This window comes from Mesoplodon mirus (genome assembly GCF_964341445.2).
Source record: "Mesoplodon mirus genome assembly, chromosome: 2".
Classification (NCBI taxonomy): domain Eukaryota; kingdom Metazoa; phylum Chordata; class Mammalia; order Artiodactyla; family Ziphiidae; genus Mesoplodon; species Mesoplodon mirus.
In genome coordinates, this window is record NC_138977.1 from 83,658,477 (window position 1) to 83,678,820 (window position 20,344).

The following is a 20,344-nucleotide window of genomic DNA, read 5'->3' on the forward strand; positions in this document are numbered from 1 at the left end:
ACTCCGCGTGGCTTGCAAGATCTCAGTTCCCCAACCAGGGACTGAACCTGGGCCACGGCATTGAAAGCCCAGAATCCTAACCACTAGGTCACCAGGGAACTCCCTATGGTAGCTTTTAATAATAATTATTATTGCTTATCTATTATGCTGAAATTTTTTGCAAACAAAATGTACCCCTTTTGTAGATTACTTTCAGAAATATGCTAATTGTTGTACATCTAAAAAGAAATGCATGGGTTTCTCCCAAAATATTAGGTAGTGCATGTGGAAAGCTGAACTGGGAGATGTACCCAGAAATAGCAGTGTGTGGGAAGATCCAGACCAAAGACCTAGAATCTGCCCCTCATTTACAGAAGTGGAAAACCATTTATGCCTTGTTAAGGCAATCCTGTCAGGTTTCAGCCTCCTGTGGCAACTCAACTAGAATACAGGGGCATTATTAGACTCAGGAGGTGCTGCTAAACCAGCTTGGGGCCAGAGTAAGCCAATACGATTGACTCTTCCCTAGCTTACTGTGGGACAAGGTGAGACTATGGATCACAGGAATTTATCCGTGGCATAACACCTAATAGTTATAGGTTTCCTTTTTCTTTAATAAAATTTCATTTTGCAGGAAGAGCTGTTCTTATTAGTCTACAAGCTGTGCAGAACAATAGATTTCTCAGGTTTGGTTAACAGCCCAGAAAGGTAACCTGGAACCCTTGCAGTAGGGATGTCTTGGATTTAATTAACCATTTTCTGGTTTGTTCTCTCTCCCATGCATGCATTTGGCTTGTCTTTGGGCTTTTGTTTTTTTAATTTATGTATTTTTTACTGCATTGGGGCTTTGTTGCTGCATGTGAGCTTTCTCTGGTTATGGTGAGCCGGAGCTACTCTTCGTTGCGGTGCATGGGCTTCTCATTGCAGTGGCTTCTCTTGTTGCAGAGAACAGGTTCTAGGCACGTGGGCTTCAGTAGTTGTGGCATGCAGGCTCAGTAGTTGTAGCACACGGGCTATAGAGCACAGGCTCAGTAGTTGTGGCACACGGGCTTAGTTGCTCCACGGCATGTAGGGTCTTCCCAGACCAGGGCTCGAACCTGTGTCCCCTGCATTGGCAGGCGAATTCTTAACCACTGAGCCACCAGGGAAGCCCTGTCTTGGACTTTAATTCTTGTTGTTCTTTTACACATATTCCACACATTAGCCAATGAACTACCACTAGTTCCCATGCATGCTCACAATATGCCCTCAGCCTGGAATGACCACCTACCCAATCTCTGTAAGTTCAAATCTAAATATCTCTCAAGTGCTTGCTCAAATGTCATCCATGAAATCCTCCCTGAGCTGTCATTCCTATGAAACATCCAAAAGCACTCGATTGATAATTTTTTATAACGCATGTTCCTTTCTTATTTGCATTAGTTTCTGTATCACACATTGCCTACTAAAAACAAAGTTTAGCACTTTTTGTTACCCCCTCAACACCTAATTCTGTAAATAGATTAGGTGCTCAACAAATAACTTTTAAGGCTCAAAGGCCTAAGTGTAAGAGCTAAAATTATAAAACTTTTAGAAGAAAACATAGGGGGAAAGCTTCATGACATTGGATTTGGTAATGATTTCTTAGATATGACATCAAAAGCACACGTAACAAAAGAAAAAATAGATAAATTTGACTTCATTAAGATTAAAAACTTTTGTGCATCAAAGGATACTATCAACAGAGTGAAAAGGCAACCCACTGAATGGGAGAAAAATGTTTGCAAATCATGTATCTAATAAGAGATTAATATGTAGGATATGTAAAAAAACTCTGACAACTCAAAAACAAAAAATCAAACAACCCAGTTTGAAGAATGGACAAAGGACTTATATATTAATTTGCCAGAGCTGCCATAACAAATACCACAGGCTAGGTGGTATTAAACAACAGAAATTTATTTTCTCACAGTGCTGGAGGCTGGAAGTCCAGGATCAAGGTGTCTGCAGTTTTGGTTTCTCCCAAGGCCCCTCTCTTTGGTTTGCAGATGGCACGTCCTCCCTGTGTTCTTTTCTCTGTGCACAAACATCCCTGATATCTACCTGGTGTCTTCAAATCTCCTCTTCTTATAATCAGTCAGATTGGATTAGGGCCCACTCTAATGGCTTCGTTTTAACTTAGTTACATTTTTAAAGTCTCTATTTACAAATACAGTCACATTCTTAGGAGCTGAGGGTTAGGGTTTCAACATATGAATTTTTTTTTTTTTTTTGGTGGGGGAGACACACTTCAGGCCATAACAGACTTGACTAGACGTTTTTCCAAAGAAGATATATAAATGGTCAATAAGCACATGAAAAGATGCTTGACACCACTAATCATTAAGAAAATGTAAATCAAAGCCAAAATGAGATACCACTTCACATCTGTTAGGATGTTTACTATTAAAAACAAAACAAAACAGAAAACAACAAGTGTTGGAAAGGATAGGGTGAAATTGGAACACATATGCACTGCTGGTGGGAATGAAAAATGGTGCAGCCACTATGGAAAATAGTATGACATTTCCTCAAAAAATTAAACATAAAATTACTGTGTAATCCTACAATTTCATTTCCGGGTATATATCTGAAAGAATTAAAAGCAGGGACTCAAACAGATATTTGTACACCACTGTTCGTGGTGGTGTCATTCACCATAGCCAAAAGACTGACACAGCCCAAATGTCCATTGATGGGTGAATAGATAAAATGGGGTATATATGTACAATGCAATATATAGCCTTATAAAGGAATGAAATTCTGATACATGCTACAACATGGATGAACCTTGAAGCATTACGCTAAATGAAACATACCAGATACAAAAGGACAAATAGTGTATTATTCCTTTTATTTTTTTATTAATTTTTTGGGGATCAGTATTTTTTTGTTGTTGTTTTACAATGTTGTGTTAGTTTCTGCTGTACAGCAAAGTGAATCAGTTACACATATAAATATATCCACTCTTTTTTAGATTCCTTTCCCATTTAGGTGACCACAGAGCATTGAGTAGAGTTCCCTGTGCTATACAGTAGGTTCTCATTAGTTACCTATGTTATATATAGTAGTGTATATATGTCAGTCCCAATCTCCCAATTCATCCCACCCTCCTCCCCCTTGGTAACTGTAAGTTTGTTTTCTACATCTGTGACTCTATTTCTGTTTTGCAAATAAGTTCATCTGTACCATTTTTCTAGATTCCACATATAAGCGATGTTATATGATATTTGTCTTTCTCTTTCTGACTTAATCCCTCTGTGTGACAATCTCTAGGTCCATCCGTGTCCCTGCAAATGGCATTATTTCATTCCTTTTTATGGCTGAGTAATATTCCACTGTAAATATGTACCGCATATTCTTTATCCATTCAATGTCAATGGACATTTAGGTTGCTTCCATGTCATGGCTATTGTAAATAGTGCTGCAATGAACATTGGGGTGCATGCACCTTTTCAAATTATGGTTTTCTCTGGATATATGCCCTGGAGCAGGATTACTGGATTATATGGTAGCTCTACTTTTAGTTTTTTAAGGAACCTCCATACTGTTCTCCATAGTGGCTGTACCAATAGGATTCCTTTTATATAAGGTACATAGAATAGTCAAATTCATAGAGACAGAAAGAAGAATGATGGTTGCCAGTGGCTGAGGAGGAGGAATAGGGAGTTATTGTTTAATGGGTACAGCGTTTCAATTTGGGAAGGTGAAGAATTTCTGGAGATGGATGGTGGTAATGGTTACACAACAATGTGAGTGTATTTAATGCCACTGAAATGTACACTTTAAAATGGTAAATTTGGGACTTCCCTGGTGGTGCAGTGGTTAAGAATCTGCCTGCCAATGCAGGGGACATGGGTTCAAGCCCTGGTCCGGGGAGATCCCACATGCCATGGAGCAACTACGCCCGTGCGCCAGAACTACCGAGTCTGAGCTCTAGAGGCTGTGAGCCACAACTACTGAAGCCCACACGCCTAGAGCCTGTGCTCCTCAGCAAGAGAAGCCACTGCAACGAGAAGCCCGCGCACCACAACAAAGAGTAGCCACCGCTTGCCGCAACTAGAGAAAGCCCGTGCACAGCAACAAAGACCGAATGCAGCCAAAAAAAATAGATAAATAAATAAATTTATTTTTTTTAAATGGTAAATTTTATGTCATGTATATTTTACCACAGTAAAAAATTTTTTTTGATTAGAGAGAATCATGAAGACAGGGCCTTGGATAGAGCCTCTCTCATTCACACCCCTCACCTTCAGGGGGAGTAAACTTGAGCAATCCTTAAAAACCAGGATTTATCTGGTTCATGAAAATTTGCCAGATGAGCATTTGTTGCCTTTGTTAACCCAGGATATTCTTCTAGAGAGCTAACTTGAATTCTTCACAAATAGTTTCATTTATTTCCTCTTTCCTTTTCCTTCCTTTCAAAAGGTATTTACTGAGGACCTCTCCTGTGTATGGCACTATTTGGGAGATACGGAGAAAGAATGGCAGTATACATAGTAAATACACAGACTCTGGATTTAAATGCCAGTTTTGTCCCCCCCCATTATCTAATGGGCACATTACTGTGCGTACCTCAGTTCCCACATCCGTAAAATGGGCACAATAATACTACCCATTTCATAGGGTTTGTGCTGAATATCTTCTGTTTGTCCGTCCAGATCCACTCTCTACCTTTCTCTGCTCAGTTCTTAGCCCTGGGAAGCTGATTACATGAGTTGCATCAATGGTCACCCTTGCTCTTTAGCTTCAATTTGGATTTGGGCAATGCGGATCCCTGGTAGGAGATCAGAGGGAGGTAGGAACAGAGTTGTTTTGTTTTGTTTTGTTTTTAATCCCTGGCTTTCTCCCTGTGGGGTTGCTGAAGAATGGCTGCCTCTTAGACCAAAGGTTATAGCTGCTGCCAAGACAGCCCTCTCCTCATGGCTTTCTTTTCCTGAGCTTCCATAAACATTCCTTCCCTTTACAATGTCAAGTCTAGGAGTAGGAGTGGTCATGTTCATATTAACTAGCTACCACAGAGGACATAAGCGCCAAGAGAGGGGCAGTGCCTTTTGAGTAACTCAGCACAGTGTTCTGATCCTTCATCATTAGCAGCCAGAGATCCCAGAGGACATTGAATATACCATAATAAATAGTTTGAAGATGACACAGCCAGCCCTAGAATGAAAGCTGTAAGAGGACAGGGCCTTCATCTCTTTTTTTTTTTTTTTTTGCGGTACGCAAGCCTCTCACTGTTGTGGCCTCTCCCGTTGCAGAGCACAGGTTCCGGACGCGCAGGCTCAGCGGCCATGGCTCACGGGCCCAGCCCCTCCGCGGCATGTGGGATCTTCCCGGACCGGGGCACAAACCCGTGTGCCCTGCATCAGCAGGCGGACTCTCAACTACTGCGCCACCAGGGAAACCCACTCATCTCTTTTATTAACTATCCTCTCTCCAATGTCTGGTACCTAGTTAGTGATCCTTCAATATTTAATGAATAAATGAATGAATATTGAAAAAACAGCTCTGAATAAAATGGAAGGAACTAGTGCTTAAAACTGACTTCCATTTTATGTTTGTATTATATGCTCAGTGCCTATTTTTACAAGTTGCTTTTACTAAGCTTATGGTCAGTGATCAATATATGTCTATTGTTATTCAATATGGGTAACAATGATACTGATGTCAAGGAAAAGGAGAATTTCTTATTGTCTTTAAAACTGTAGTTGAATTCATGGACAAATGGTCTAGTGATTTGCACTGTTTTAAAGGTCTTTTTTTTTTTTTTTTTTTTTTGGCTGCATTAGGTCTTCGTTGCTGCGCACGGGCTTTCTCTAGTTGCGGCGAGCGGGGGCTACTCTTCATTGCGGTGCGCGGGCTCCTCGTTGCGGTGGCTTCTCTTGTTGCGGAGCACAGGCTCTAGGTGCTCGGGCTTCAGTAGTTGTGGCACACAGGCTTAGTAGCTGTGGCTCAAAGCCTCTAGAGTGCAGGCTCAGTAATTGTGGCGCACAGGCTTAGTTGCTCCGCGGCATGTGGGATCTTCCCAACCAGGGCTCGAACCCGTGTCCCCTGCATTGGCAGGCGGATTCTTAACCACTGCGCCACCAGGGAAGTCCCTGTTTGTTTGGTTTTTAAGGTTCTATTGCAGAATTTTTTCAATAAAAAAAATCTGAATTTTATATTTTGAAAATGTTAACTACAGAATTTTGTTCTTCTTATATGAATTATTTAATTATCAAGCAGTAATAAAAAATGAATAAATATCTTTTAAGCCACCATAACAGTCAAATTCCTATTATAACCATAAAGATAACAAATATAACAATATTACTTAAACTATGGAATACCTAGCTGGTGAAATACTATGTAGCCAATAAAACTTAAGTAACAATGACATAGGATTGCTTATTGTATTATGTGAAAAGAGTAATATAAAAAAATTTTATATGGATGAATATTACAATGTAAGAGAAAAGTCCAACAAACACTTAGGCATTAATAAAAGCTAATGGTTGTCTGGATGGTAGTACTGTAAATAACTTTTCCTCTTACTTTAAAATTTTTTTCCAAATTTTCTAATATAAGCATATATTATTCTCATAATGAAAAAATATTAAAGCATAGTAAGTCTATCATCTAAAATACAAATTATTTTCATTACTAATGGAGAGAAGATATGCAAATTAAAAAGAAATAAAAATTATTCCTTTTGACTCTGATGAAAAGGATAAATACACTTAAATACCATTTAGAACACAAACTGACTTTTTCAGGTTTCTAACAAGCCTACAAATTCCATTATGTGATACTCATTTTACTATTATTATTATCATCATAATTTATTGCTCATTTTTATTTTACTGAAATTTTGTTATAATTAAAGCACAGACGGGTAGGACAATCTTAATCTATAGAGCTACTGTCCAGTTCCTCTGTGTCAAAGCAGCAAATGAAAAGGATTTGGATTGGTAATGTTAGCCTAAAACAATAAAACAGCCAGTTATTTGACCAGCAAAACAGGTTTATGCAGGAGCAGCAAAGAATTGTTATTTGGGACATGCAACTATGGTGAACTACATGCAAGCCCTTTAAAACAAAGGAGGGGAAACTCATAGAAGAGAAGGGCAAGTTAGGAGGAGCTGTTATAAACAAAAAGTACATTGCAGGAATTTGGGAGTTCGAGGTATAGTGGCCTTTCACTGGCTGATTTGTGACAGTCTGTCACTGGATGAGCTCTTGCCAGGCAAGGAGAATATCTTTCCTCCTCTGGCTGATGGTGGTGAAGTAGTGTCACTTTCTGCTGGAGATGCGAAGTACATCTCTTCCTATTGGGATCAGTATTGATGTTGAGTGGTGTGTGCATGAGAGCTCCCCCTTCTGGCTTCCTGACTCCATTTTAGTGAGCTTTCCCTTTATTAATTTTCACACTAATAAGGATATGTCGAGTTTATTGTCTCGTATTTTCCTTGTTTCTTCTAGACTACTGGAAATTTTGATCTATTGGGATGTAGGTAGGGTAAAGTAAGTTACTGTGTCAGGGTGAGTTTAGGTGCCTGAGATGAAAGAAAATAGAGCTAGGGTAATTGCTACTCATCAGAACAGAGAACTCTCCAACATCCTTGTGAAGAGTAACTGGACTTTACGCTTTTACCCAGAAACGTTTAAATTTTTCATTTAATCTTGCCGAAACACTATTTGTCGGTCAATGACTAGAGGTAGGGTGAAAGCTAATTGTCAGCTTTAAGATGTAGATTTTAAAACTTCTGGGATCCAGGTAGAGTAACGAACAGATGATTTGAAACAATTCCCTTGAATTGATTGTTATACAAACGTGAGTTTCTTTCAGCATTAAAATAAATATGATCTTATTTTGTGCCTCAAAAAAAAAACAAAACAAAAAAAACGTGAGTTTCACATGTCGGGGGAAGTAACCTGATCTTTGACTTTCAACCAGTAGGCAGTACAGTCCCAGCCAGGTCCATCTCCTGCCCATGTTGAAATTATAAGAAGATAGAAGAGATGGTGGATATCCTCATTTTCTGAAGCCCTAGAAAACATCTCTAGTGTGTATATATATATGCTCAGGCCACCCAAGATGGCTGTTCTCTTGCTCTCTGTCCATCCCCTGCTCAACCAATGCCTGCTTCACCCTACTCACCTGACCGACCTTCCTACGTACTTGCCCCAGGCCCCAGCTAAAGATTGTTCTAACTTTAGCCACCAAGATAGCATATCAAAGGGGTGGTGAGGGACGTACCCTTATGCTAGTTTCCCTGGTAACTGATGAGCCAACCTGATGTCAGCTCGCCCATAACTGGTAACCCCCAATCCCTTCCACGATCCCCACCTCCACGCCCCCCGGAGCAAACACTACTGCCACGTCCTGCCCATTGTTCACGGTAGGGGTGTCGCTCCAGGACCTTGCTTCAGACATGTAAATCCCCCTGTCCATTAAACCACTGAAGTCTCTGTTGCTGACTCCATGCTCTTTCTTCTATCTTAAAGCTGGGCAAGTGCAGGGCTTCTGAGCCTGCAGGGTGTAGCCCAAACATATATATATATATATATATATATATATATATATATATATATATATATATATATAATTTCTATCTCTAGTAGCTAAGTGTCTGATATATTTTCAAAACAAGGTAAAACTATGACATATTATAAATGTATAATATTTATAAAATAAGAAATTATGTGTAAACATATGTCAAAGATTTTCTGTAGCTCATTAAGTGATGAGAGAACTGGGAAATTTCTTAAAAGTGGTTCAAAGGAGAAGTCAAATTTATATGGAGTAAAGAAATGTTGAATGAATTTACAAATGGAAGCAAAACTGGATTTTTCTACAGGAGTGGGTGGGTAGGGAAGTCAATCCCACCTCCATCCAGGCAGAATTTTTTATATGTCTGAGGATGTGAAAGGCAGAATAGTGCTTGCCTCCCCCTACCTCCAAGATGTCCACATTCTCATCCTTAGAACCTGTAAATAGGTTACATGGCGAAGGGGAATTAAGTTTGCAGATAGAATTAAGATGGCTAATCAGCTGACCTTAGTACAGAGAGAGTTTCCTGGATTATCCAGTTGAGCCCAATGTAATCACAAGGGTCCTTAAAAGTGGAAGAGGATAAGCAAAACAGTCAGAGGGTGCTGTTAACCACAGAAGGATGGTCAGAAAGATGCAGCATTGCTGGCTTTGAAGATGGGAAAAGGGTTCAAGAAGCCAGGAATGGAGTAGCCTCTAAAAGCTGGAAAAGGCAAGGAAATGAATTTCCCCCTACAGTCTCCAAAAAAGGAATAGAGTCCTGCAGATACCTTGATTTTAGCCCAGGGAGACCTATGTGGGACTTCTGACCTCCAGAACTGTAAGATGGTAAATTTGTGCTATTTTAAGGCACGGAATTAGTGGTAATTTCTTTAAGCAGTAATAGAAAACTAAAATAAGAAACACTGCTGATTAATTACAGAGATTAAAAATAGCTTAGTCAAGGACAAAGGCAGGCGCACACGCACGCACACACACACACACGCACACACACACACAAATTAAGACCTCACACTATAACTGCAGAGCTTATGGAGCTTACTTTGGGGCAGCAAATAAAAGGAGGAATGTATTCCTAATGAGATGAGTGACTCAGCACTTAGCAATTGCAAAAATGCTCTATCCAACCACAGGATCATTAATCACTGATGGAAGCAGAAATGAGCAAATTGATGACTTGATGGTTCAGTAGAATTCCCCTTGAAAACTGGGAAGAGCCAAATCATCAATAACTCTGGAATCAATTCTTGCTCCATCAGCCAATTTCTAGCCAAATGGAGTAATGGCCTCTTGGTAGCCAACTGCTTCAGCTACAGGGTTTGTGTTACAGCAGAATTTTCTTTCTTTCAATTAAAATAAGCTGGGTAAAGCTTAGAACTTGACTCTCATCCTATGGAAACTCTTATCAAGTAGAAACTGATTGACACACAAAAAAAGCAAAAATATAAAAAGCATGAGCTAAAAAAATGATGATTGAAGTAGAATTATATTGTTTTTGCTTTCCTGGCATTCATACCTCATTCTTTTCATAGCAACACACTCAGAGTTTCAGATGAGGCTGATGCCACACATATTCCTCTTACTACTCCATTTAAACAAATGGGGGTGAATGACTCAGCCTGGCCCTTCTGTCTCACTGATTGGTTTAAGAATTTATAGGACCAGACTTGACCCACTGAGAATCAAGCTTGGACCATTATTTGAAAGTACCAGGCAAGAAGCACTTTCTATGGGCTGGTCTTGCTAACCTGGTGGAATATGAATTGGAGTTAAGGGAGGATCAGCTTGACAATGAAGTCAACTCAGAGGTAAGCAGAAACCAGAACTCAGATTCTTTTGATATCATTTGTACTCTTAGGCTCAGTCATGCCTGTTATAAGATCAGTTAACTCTGGTCTCTTCAAAGTAGCCAATTATCAATATTTTGTCCCTTTTCCCCCTTAAGTCCATTTGGGCTTAATTTCTGTTACTTGCAATCAAGAGAGTCCTGACTAAGATGACCATGTAGATTTGGGAAGTTATCTCAGTACTGTTAAAAGATAAACTGAGGTATATTAAAAATGTTAAGAGTTTATTTCAGCAAAAATCAATTCTAATCCAGCACTGCCAAACCAGAAGTACTCAGAAGCTCCACTGACAGGAACTAGGGGAAAGACTTTTATAGAAGAAGGGCAGAAGCAAAGCAAGGAAACTATTTGATTGGCTACAGCTTAAATGTTTGCCTTATTTGGAAAAGCCTAGTTGGCTGTTTGCAATTGGTTGTCCTTAGGTTTTGATTTCTTAACCTTGAGATATGAACAGGCTTAGGTTTTGGTTTGCTTAGTAGGCTGATAAGGTATTAGAACCACTTTGGTCCAATGGCCTCCTTATTTAATTAACACTACCAAACAGATGGATCGAAGAAGAAAGTAAAGAAATACACTAGGGAAAGAAAAGACGAATTCCAATTGTTAAAAAACAAAAACAAAGAAGGGGGTTAAATATCATTCATACATTAAACATAACACAAATCACAAAACTATTCACAATACTTCCCACAGAAGAGAAATGATAGATGTCATGGCATTCAATAGTCAACATTAACGGCGAAAGCTCTTACAGAACCAAATGTCTTGGCAAAGTGGTTTCAACTTCTCCCACTATGACCTCAGTATATTTTATGCTGTCCCTAAATTTCCTGAAACACTGTCCTGGGATCCATATCAGCATCTATAGCTTTGTTTGAAGTCTGGGGGAATGACACAGAAATGGAGAAAATACAGTCTGACTTTGAGAGGCTTAAGCTCCAGGGAAAGACAATAGAAAAAGAAAATCTGTCACTAAAAGTGAGCACCATTTGTAAGAATGGTAGTTATCCCCTTATTTTTAACCATTCAAAAGAAATTATTTCTTCTTTGAAATCTTTCTAGAACCTCCATTGTAGGCTGTACATGTAGATGTAGATCTGTGGTCCTTTTTAGTGTATTTTCAGCACATCTGAGAATGCAGAAGAGGCAAAGAGAATGAAATCAAAATAACTCAATTGTTAGAATAATATGATTAAGTTGATTCAGTCAGGAAAACAAAGTCAAACTATTAAAAAGAGTTTTGATGGGGAATATCATCTTTCATAAATCAGCAAGATTTGGAAAGCAACCTGGTTTGTGCCCCCTTTTCATTTATCTTAATTTAGCAGCTTCATGGAGCCAGGCCTGGCAGTTTCTAGTTCAGCTTGGGGTCTAAGGTTGTGGGACAGATTATTCCTCCATCCATCCCCCAGGTATTCACTTAGTATCTTGATTCAGCTTTGAAAGGGAAAGGAAATTTTTCAACTCATAACAAAGGACTAGTATCAAAACATAATTTTAACATTTAAACATAAATTTTTAAAACTCCAACAAATAATAATGGATAATAATAATAAAAGACAAACAACACAATAGAAAGAGAGGCAAAAGAAGAGAAAACCTGAATGGCCAATAAAGTTGTGAAAAGATGCTCAACCTCATTGCTACTTAGGAAAATGCAAATTAAAACAATGATATGCCATTTCATACACATAAGATTGGTGAGAACTAAAAATAACAAGTGTTGGCAGGGATTAGGGATATTCTCATACACTGAGTACAACCACTCAGGGGAGTAAATTTGCAATTATTTTTATATGCAAGGTTGAAGATACCCTATGGCTTACCCTTCCACTTCAAATATTTACTCTAGATAAATGCTCAGGCAAAGCTGTTCACTGCAGAATTGATTTTTGTTTGTTTGTTTGTTTGTTTTTTGTGGTACGCGGGCCTCTCACTGCTGTGGCCTCTCCCGTTGCAGAGCACAGGCTCTGGACGCGCAGGCCCAGCGGCCACGGCCCACGGGCCCAGCCGCTCCGTGGCATTCGGGACCCCCCCGGACCGGGGCACAAACCCGCGTCCCCCGCATCGGCAGGCGGACTCTCAGCCACTGCACCACCAGATAAGCCCTGGCACTGATAGTTTTAATGGAATGGACCAAACCATAACTTCCATGTACTTGTTTTCCTAAAAGTTATCTTTCTAAGAACTTGTCACACTGGTTCTTTCTCATCTCCTTTTCACATTTTGAAAGGCATCTTACTCAATCTTCTGAGTCTCAGTAGCTGTCAAATTTTCTAGAGCACTGAACAAAGGGACAATTTAAAATATCAGGTTAGATATTGAGAAAAAATTTGACTCAGTAACCATGTAAATAAATCCTTTTACAATCTGGATGACTTTTGCATGGGAGGAAAAAAGTCTTTTCCCTCTACCCTTCTTAGTTTCATTGGCTGGGGTCCTATAAATTAGACTGACAAAAAAGAGTAACAAGAAAAACAAACTGAAGTTTATTAACATGATCCATACACATGGGAGTAACTCAAAGGGGTGGTTAGAACTTGGGCTTATGTAGCATCTCAAACAAAAGAGAAGTGACAAAATAAAGGAAAAGGACTTTTGAGTTTCTAGGGTGGCAAATTGTGGGAAGACCAATATATACGGGAACTAATGGAAAATAAGGGCTAGTTAGTAAAGTTTGTTATGTACAGTAGATTGCTTTGGTGCCATGTCTGGGCTGGTAAGGGTAACTTTTGTCCTTCCTGGTAGAAAGAGGAGGGGGAAGAACTTTACAAATTTATGTTCTGTTTTTAGGCAAATGGAGGAGAGGGCAGAGAGCTTGTACCTACTGCTTCTCAATTGCCTTCAGCTTAAAATAACCCTTATAGCAAAGTGGCATATTCTGCTGCTGTTCACTGTCAATTACTTGTTTTCAATACCAGTGGAGGACCAAATTGAGCTGTCAGTTGATTGATCGTTATATACAATACCTGATAATAAATTACTGTATGATTTTTGGCATATTAAAACTCAGAAGTCATTATATTGCTATAACAAAATCCCTTCTGTTCTCTTCTAAACTTTTTTTTTTTTTTTTTTTTTGGCTGCACTTGGTCCTCGTCGTTGCACGCACCTTCTCCAGTTGCGGCGAGCAAGGGCCACTCTTCGCTGCAGTGCACGGGCCTCCCATTGTGGTGGCCCCTCCCATTGCAGAGCATGGGCTCTAGTCGCACGGGCCTCGGTAGTTGTGGCGCGTAGGCTCAGCAGTCATGACACACCGGCTCAGTTGCTCCGTGGCACGTGGGATCTTCTGGGACCAGGACTCAAACCCATGTCCCCTGCATTGGCAGGTGGACTCTTAACCACTGTGCAACCAGGGAAGTCCCTTCTAAACTTTTTAATATGGAAAATCTGAACACAGAAATGAAATCAGAGAATAAGAATGAATACTCATATCTTCCACCTTGATTGAACAATTGTTAACATTTACTTTTGTTCTATCTGTCCATCCATCTATTTTTTTTTCTGAAACTTTTTTTTTATTAGTTTCTGCTTTATAACAAAGTGAATCAGTCATACATATACATCTGTTCCCCCATCCCTTCCCTCTTGCGTCTCCCTCCCTCCCACCCTCCCTATCCCACCCCTCCAGGCGGTCACAAAGCACCGAGCTGATCTCCCTGTGCTATGCGGCTGCTTCCCACTAGCTATCTACCTTACGTTTGGTACTGTATATATGTCCATGCCTCTCTTTCGCTTTGTCACAGCTTACCCTTCCCCCTCCCCATATCCTCAAGTCCATTCTCAAGTAGGTCTGTGTCTTTATTCCTGTTTTACCCCTAGGTTCTTCATGACATTTTTTTTTCTTAAATTCCATATATATGTGTTAGCATATGGTATTTGTCTTTCTCTTTCTGACTTACTTCACTCTGTATGACAGACTCTAGGTCTATCCACCTCATTACAAATAGCTCAGTTTCGTTTCTTTTTATGGCTGAGTAATATTCCATTGTATATATGTGCCACATCTTCTTTATCCATTCATCCGATGATGGACACTTAGGTTGTTTCCATCTCCGGGCTATTGTGAATAGAGCTGCAATGAACATTTTGGTACATGTCTCTCTTTTTTTTTTTTTTTTTTTAATCCGGGCTTTGCCATTTATTAGCTATAGTAGTTCAAACAATTTATACAATGTCTTCCATAGACATAGTTTTATCATACAAATAATATGAAAATAATAATTATAACAAAAACATGAACAACAAAGATACCCTGGTATCCTAGTAAAGTTAATTAAATTTCTGTGAAATTATCTGGCAAAACATAAATCCTAATGAAAAGTGTTTCTATATTTTATGTTTCTTTTTTTTTTTTTCGGTTGCCAACTTTTAATTTTAAGAAGCTCATTTTTTTAAATGACCATGTACTATCACTATTCACTCATAAGAGAATGGGAAATATATGAATATTAATTTTTTTAAAGAAAGGAGATGCATCACCTTGGAATAAAGGCCTATCCTTCCCAAGAGAGGGCAGTTGGCACCAGTGCCTGGGGGTCTCTCCAAGGATCTGTGAGCACTGGTTCACACACCAGCGCTGGGGAATTGGTGGCGGATTCGTTATCGCCATCAGGGCATCTAGTTCCCAGTGGAGGATTTGACGTCTGTGTGGACCAAGTAGCTGTTCTCTGTTCCCAGACTTGACAGGTGGCTCCTGTGCAGCCGGGTGTCTCACACGTGTGAGCTCAGGCTCAGCAAGAACCGAGGGGAGGCCTTGTGACTGGGTGGGCCGTCGCTCTGCACAAAGCCAAGTGCACCTGGCTGGCAGCGCTGGGCCACAGCAGGCCACGTGGTGATGTGATGATGACCCAGGGTGACCTTGGGTTTGTTTTCAGCTCGAATCACCCAGAGAAGTCTGTGCGTCCCCTGCAGAGGGCCCCCACTCCCAGCCTGCCTTCTCTCTGGGGAACTGGTCGACCTGCAGATGCTGCCCTAGCATCTGTGATGTTCAGCTGCTGCTCCAGAGTGACTGGAAGGACAGATGTCTGGGGCGGGAGCTGAGGCCAGGCTTCATGGCACGTGCACAGCGCCACTTGCTCTTCAAACAAGCCCCCGCGCTTCCAGGGGACAGGCCCCACCTGGCACCGTGATGTCGCGTCCTTCCCCAGCTTTTGACCTGAGTCTTTTCAGCTAGCAGCGATGCTCTGCAGGGTGTGTGTGGGGTGCTAGGGCCCGGGTCGGGGGTGTGGCCCGGTGCCTGGCCTCCGGAAGCATGGAGGGTGGCTGAGGCGTCGGTGGGAAGGCAGTAGTGGTTAGGTGTGGTGACGTGCCCATCTTGGGGCTCAGAGGCCAACTTGGTTTCTCTAGGGATCAGATCAGCGAGCCTGGTTCTCTGCCCTGGATGCTGAGGGTGGGAAGGGGTGGATCTGGTACTGGCGGTGGCTCTCAGGGAACAGGAGGCACTGTGGCACAGGGGAGAGCCTAGTGTGGGCAGAGCCGGGAGCAGTGTTGGAGCAGCAGCGTCCCGGCACCACCGCATCTCGACTGCCCACCCCAGTCAAGGAGGGTGGGGCTCACTGTGGTCTCTGAGGCCCGGGGGAGCCTGCTCCCCTGTGACCTCGGGGAGACACCTAATCTTTGGGGTCTCCATTTCCTGGTCTGATAAAGCAGAGACCACACGTGAGATAAAGCACAGACGTGCCCAGCACGGCCCCTGGCGTGTTATAAACGTCCGGTGAGGGGCAGCCCTCGGCTCCCATCAGATGGGAGCCTGGCCTGGACACCCCCTGCCTCCACCCCTGGCCGCTTGCCTTGTGAAGCAGAGCTGGAGGGCCCATGTGGATCACTGCCCGGTTTCCCCAAGCAGGTGGCCAGCTCCCTGGGGCCTCGCTGCTTGCCTCACCTGCCTCAGAGGCCTCACCCTGTGTCAGCACTTCGTACAGGAGTCCTGGAAACGCCCCCCTCCCCACCACCGACAGGCAGCTGAGCCTGTGCCTGGGACTGCCAGGGCGGAAGAAAGTGATTGGGCGCCTGTCACCGCTCTCCCTCTGCGAGTCTTCCCTGAGTGTGGGCCGAGGGTGGCCTGCTGCCCGCCTTGGTGGCTGAGGGCAGAGGCGGGAGGTGATGACCGCAGCTGTCATTGGTTCCCGGCCACTGCCGGCCGCTATGGGTAGACTCAGGCCAGGGAGGCCTCTTACCCTGCCCGCCTGATAGCTGGGCCCAGGGGTGTGTGTGTGCGCACACATGCACCCAGGGCAGGGCAGTGGCCAGACCCCCACTTGCCCTCCCCCATGTGCTCCCCCAACCTCACTGCCAGCCTCACTGGGTACCTGCTGTGTACCAGACACGTGGCGTCTTCCTTCTACCCATTCCACTTCTTCGTAGGGTTCTGCGATTTGCCCCCTTGTACTGAGGAGACCTGTCTCCCTAAGCCAGCGCCTTCCCCTCTCTGGGCCTCAGCCCTCCCCGCCCACCTTCTGGGGCTGGATCATTCCCAGAGCCCCTTTCTGGCTCCCGGTTTCTGCAGGTGGCTGGTCGGGGCCAGGTGTGCCAGGGTGCGTGGGCTGTTCGCCCCCGGGGTCCTGGTAACCGGAGATAAGCTGGTTGTAGCCAGTATGTCAGCAGGTAATCCTCTAGTGCTCTGGCTGGGGTGGCAGCTGGCAGCCTGCCGCTTTCAGGGACAGCTGTCCTGGAGCAAGGGGACTCAGTCTTGTGAATCCATGCTGCTGCCTGTGGGTAAGCCTTCTTCCCCTACTGCCACTGCAAGGGCCGTCTTGCTGACGACACTCTAGGCCAGTGCCAGCAGGCCCGGGGCAGCCGTGTGTACCTTTGTGTACGTTTTCCTGGAGAGAAGCCTTCCTGGGCCAGCCTTGTTGCTCAGAGCATGCAGAGCTTAGACGGTGTTGACTCTGGTGGCTTCTCTCTGAACTCCTTTATCCCCAGGAGGACTTTGTGATTCTCTGTCCCCCGTAGCAGAGGAGCATACCAAGCCGTAGGGGAGAGACGTTTCAGGAGGGCTTTCAAAAAGTGGCGGCTGGCCCCATGGGGAGGGGATTTAGGGCGTCAAGGCCATACTCACTGCTGCTCCTGAGGCGCTGTCCTTAGCCGGCTTCTGTCTTCCTCCACTAGGTCCAGACAAAAACAGTAGCGCAGTGTGTTGAGTACTACTACATCCAGAAAAAAATGATCCAGTTTGACTGCGGCCGAGCCCCAGTGCCGGAAAAGAGGGTCAAGAGAGAGCTGGATGAAGCAGACAGGACAGAAGCGAAGGTAGAGGGTCTCGGGGTAGGGCTTCAGGAGTTCAGCACGGATCTGGATGGCCGGTGCCCATCCAAGCTGGGTGTCGGTGGGGGGGGGTGCACCCCGCGACGTCTGTGCTCTGGACACCTGCTTCTCCCTTAGAAGGGCGGCGGGGCGGTCAGCACCCTTTCATCATCTCTGCCCCCTCTGCAGGTCACTTGTAGCCCTCGGAGGAAACCCAGCCACCGTCCAACCCCCGAATTAAAGAGAAAGACTAAGAGTTACAGGAGGGAGTCCATCCCCAAATCCAGCGCAAACGCCAGCTCGAAGCGGACCCCTGAGCTGCCGGGGAGCAGGAAGGGCCAGGGCTGCTTTCCCTGCCGGGAGTGTGAGAGGTACTGCCCTTTCCCTGGATGCTCCCACACCGCCTGCCCTCAGCCCCCTGCGGTCCCCCCCTCAGGGCTACCCGCCTCCCCCTGCTCTGACCCCTGTGTCCTCTGGTGCCTCCTCAGGGTGTTTGACAAGATCAAGAGTCGAAATGCCCACATGAAGTGGCACCGGCTTCAGGACCACGTGGAGCCCACCGTTAGGGCAAGGGGGCCCTTGGAGCCCTTCCAACTGGAGGAGGAGGAGGGCGAGCTGGGGGCTGGCATCGGCCCTCTGCGTGGGCAGCCAGTTGGGACGGGCACCTCCAGCCCTGTCGCGTCTCCTTTAGCCACTCCAAAGCACCCCTCTGCCTCCCTGGCCCCGTCCCTGTCCCCACCGGGCAGCCCAGCTTGCAGACATGAAAGCCATTATGCCACGAGCAGGCAGGGGACGCACAGTCATCTGACCACTGTGAAGGCCCTGTCAGCTGTGCCAGAGGCTCTGTTCTCTTTAGGTCCATAGTCTCTTGCCTTCTTTCAGTTCCACTCCTTCCAGAGCAGAGAGGCTTGGAGAGGGAAAGGTTAGCTCTGGGTAGTTCTTCAATCTTAGCCTCAGTTTCAGGCTTTGGTTACATTTGTTAGATAAGGCCAAGATGTAGAGAATCAGTGGGAAATACCTTCAGATCTCCACCGTGTTGGGGCCCCTTACCGGGGGTTTCTCTGCCTTCGAATTCTGTCCCTAGTCTTGCCATGACTTGTACATTGTGAGGTTGTTTTTGTACGTGTTGACTTGTAAATCTTATTAAATTGGGTTCTTAAGCAGCTGTCTTCTGGCTTCCCTGCCTGTTGATCCAGCGAAGGCTTTTGAGCCCCTGACGCTCCCAGAAGCCACAGTGACGAGTAAACTGAGTCCCTGCCCTGGAGGAGCCTCATACATTAATGCAGCCAGCATTTATCAAGCACCTACTATAGCTGTGCCAGACAATGCCCAGTCCACGTGATGGGGACATAGTGATGGAGGGAGAAGGCCACTCCCCTCACAGAGCTTACATTTTAGGAGCGGGAAGGTAGCAGTGATAAAGCAGCAAAAAGGTGAGTTTAGATATCTATGGTGCGTATGCTTTTGGCCGTAATAACAAAGGAGTCAGCGTAGGTTTAAGCTCTCAGGACACGTGGTGGTGCCAGTGGCTCCACGGTGAAGTCAAGGCCTGCCAGCAGTGGCCAGCGTCTGCAAGTCGGCTGCAGCAGCAGCAGCAAGAATCCCCTCTTCTACGCTGCCGAGCACCCAAAACTTCGGAGGGTGCAGGGCAGAGAGCAGCTCCCTCCCTTCCTTGTTCCCCTTTTTAAAAGTGAGGAAAGCTTGTAGCAGCGCCCAACAGAACGCCCCTCACGTCTCCTCGGCCAGAACTGTAGCCCGTGCTCTTTCTAAACTGATCCCTGGCAGTGGAAAGGGAAGTGGCCACCGTTATCCCGGACCCTCAAGATTTGTCTCCAGGACAAAAGCATAAGTTGTGTTCCCCCCCCTGGTTCTCCCCAGTTCCAGGACTGGGGAGAACCAGTGTGTTCCCTCAAATTTGTTGTCACCCGGTCAAAACTGGAGTCCCATTTGCCAGGAAAAGAAGAGGAAGCAGAAATGGCCACTGGGGAGTCAGACCTTGTGTCCACCACAAAGCGACATGAGGAAAGTACAGCAGGGGGCCAAGTCCGAGGGAGTGACAGGGAGTGGCAGACGCTGGCAGGTGGATGGCGCAGGGGTGGGAAGCCACAATGAGGAGGCTGCTGAGGCTGAGACCCACTTCCAGGCCACAGTGTGGAAAAGCACAGACTCTGCCACGGGAACCAGGGGAGGCTGTGCAAAGCTCTAGCTGCTGTGTGGGGGCCATGGGTGGCAAGACGGGAATCCTGGAGAGTAGCTGGAAGGCTCTCAGCGGAGATGGTGGCCTGGGCTGGAGTAGCAGTGAAGAGGCCAGAAGCGCAAGGATTAGGGATCACGTTAGAAGTAGATTCAGACTTGCTGATGGGTCACACGTCACAGGGAGAGCCCAGGACCTTCATAGAAGGCACTTTGGGCCTCCCCGGGATTATCCAGGAGGTCATCACTGTCAAGCTTCTCAGATCCATGTAAGAAGTCATTGAGGGCATCACATCCTCTGCAGGTTACATCCTGGAGGTATAATGTCCCCAACTTCATCAGGAGATGCTGCTCTGGTTCTCCTGGTCCTTTTTAACATTTTCTAAGTGGAGGTAAGGTGACTCTTTTTTTCTTTTCCTCTGTGCTCAGTCTAGTTCCACTTGCTCATAGGGGGCCGCGTTCGGAGGCCTCGTCACCTGCACTTCAGACAAGACTTTCTCCACATGTCTCTTTTTGAATTATGGTTTTC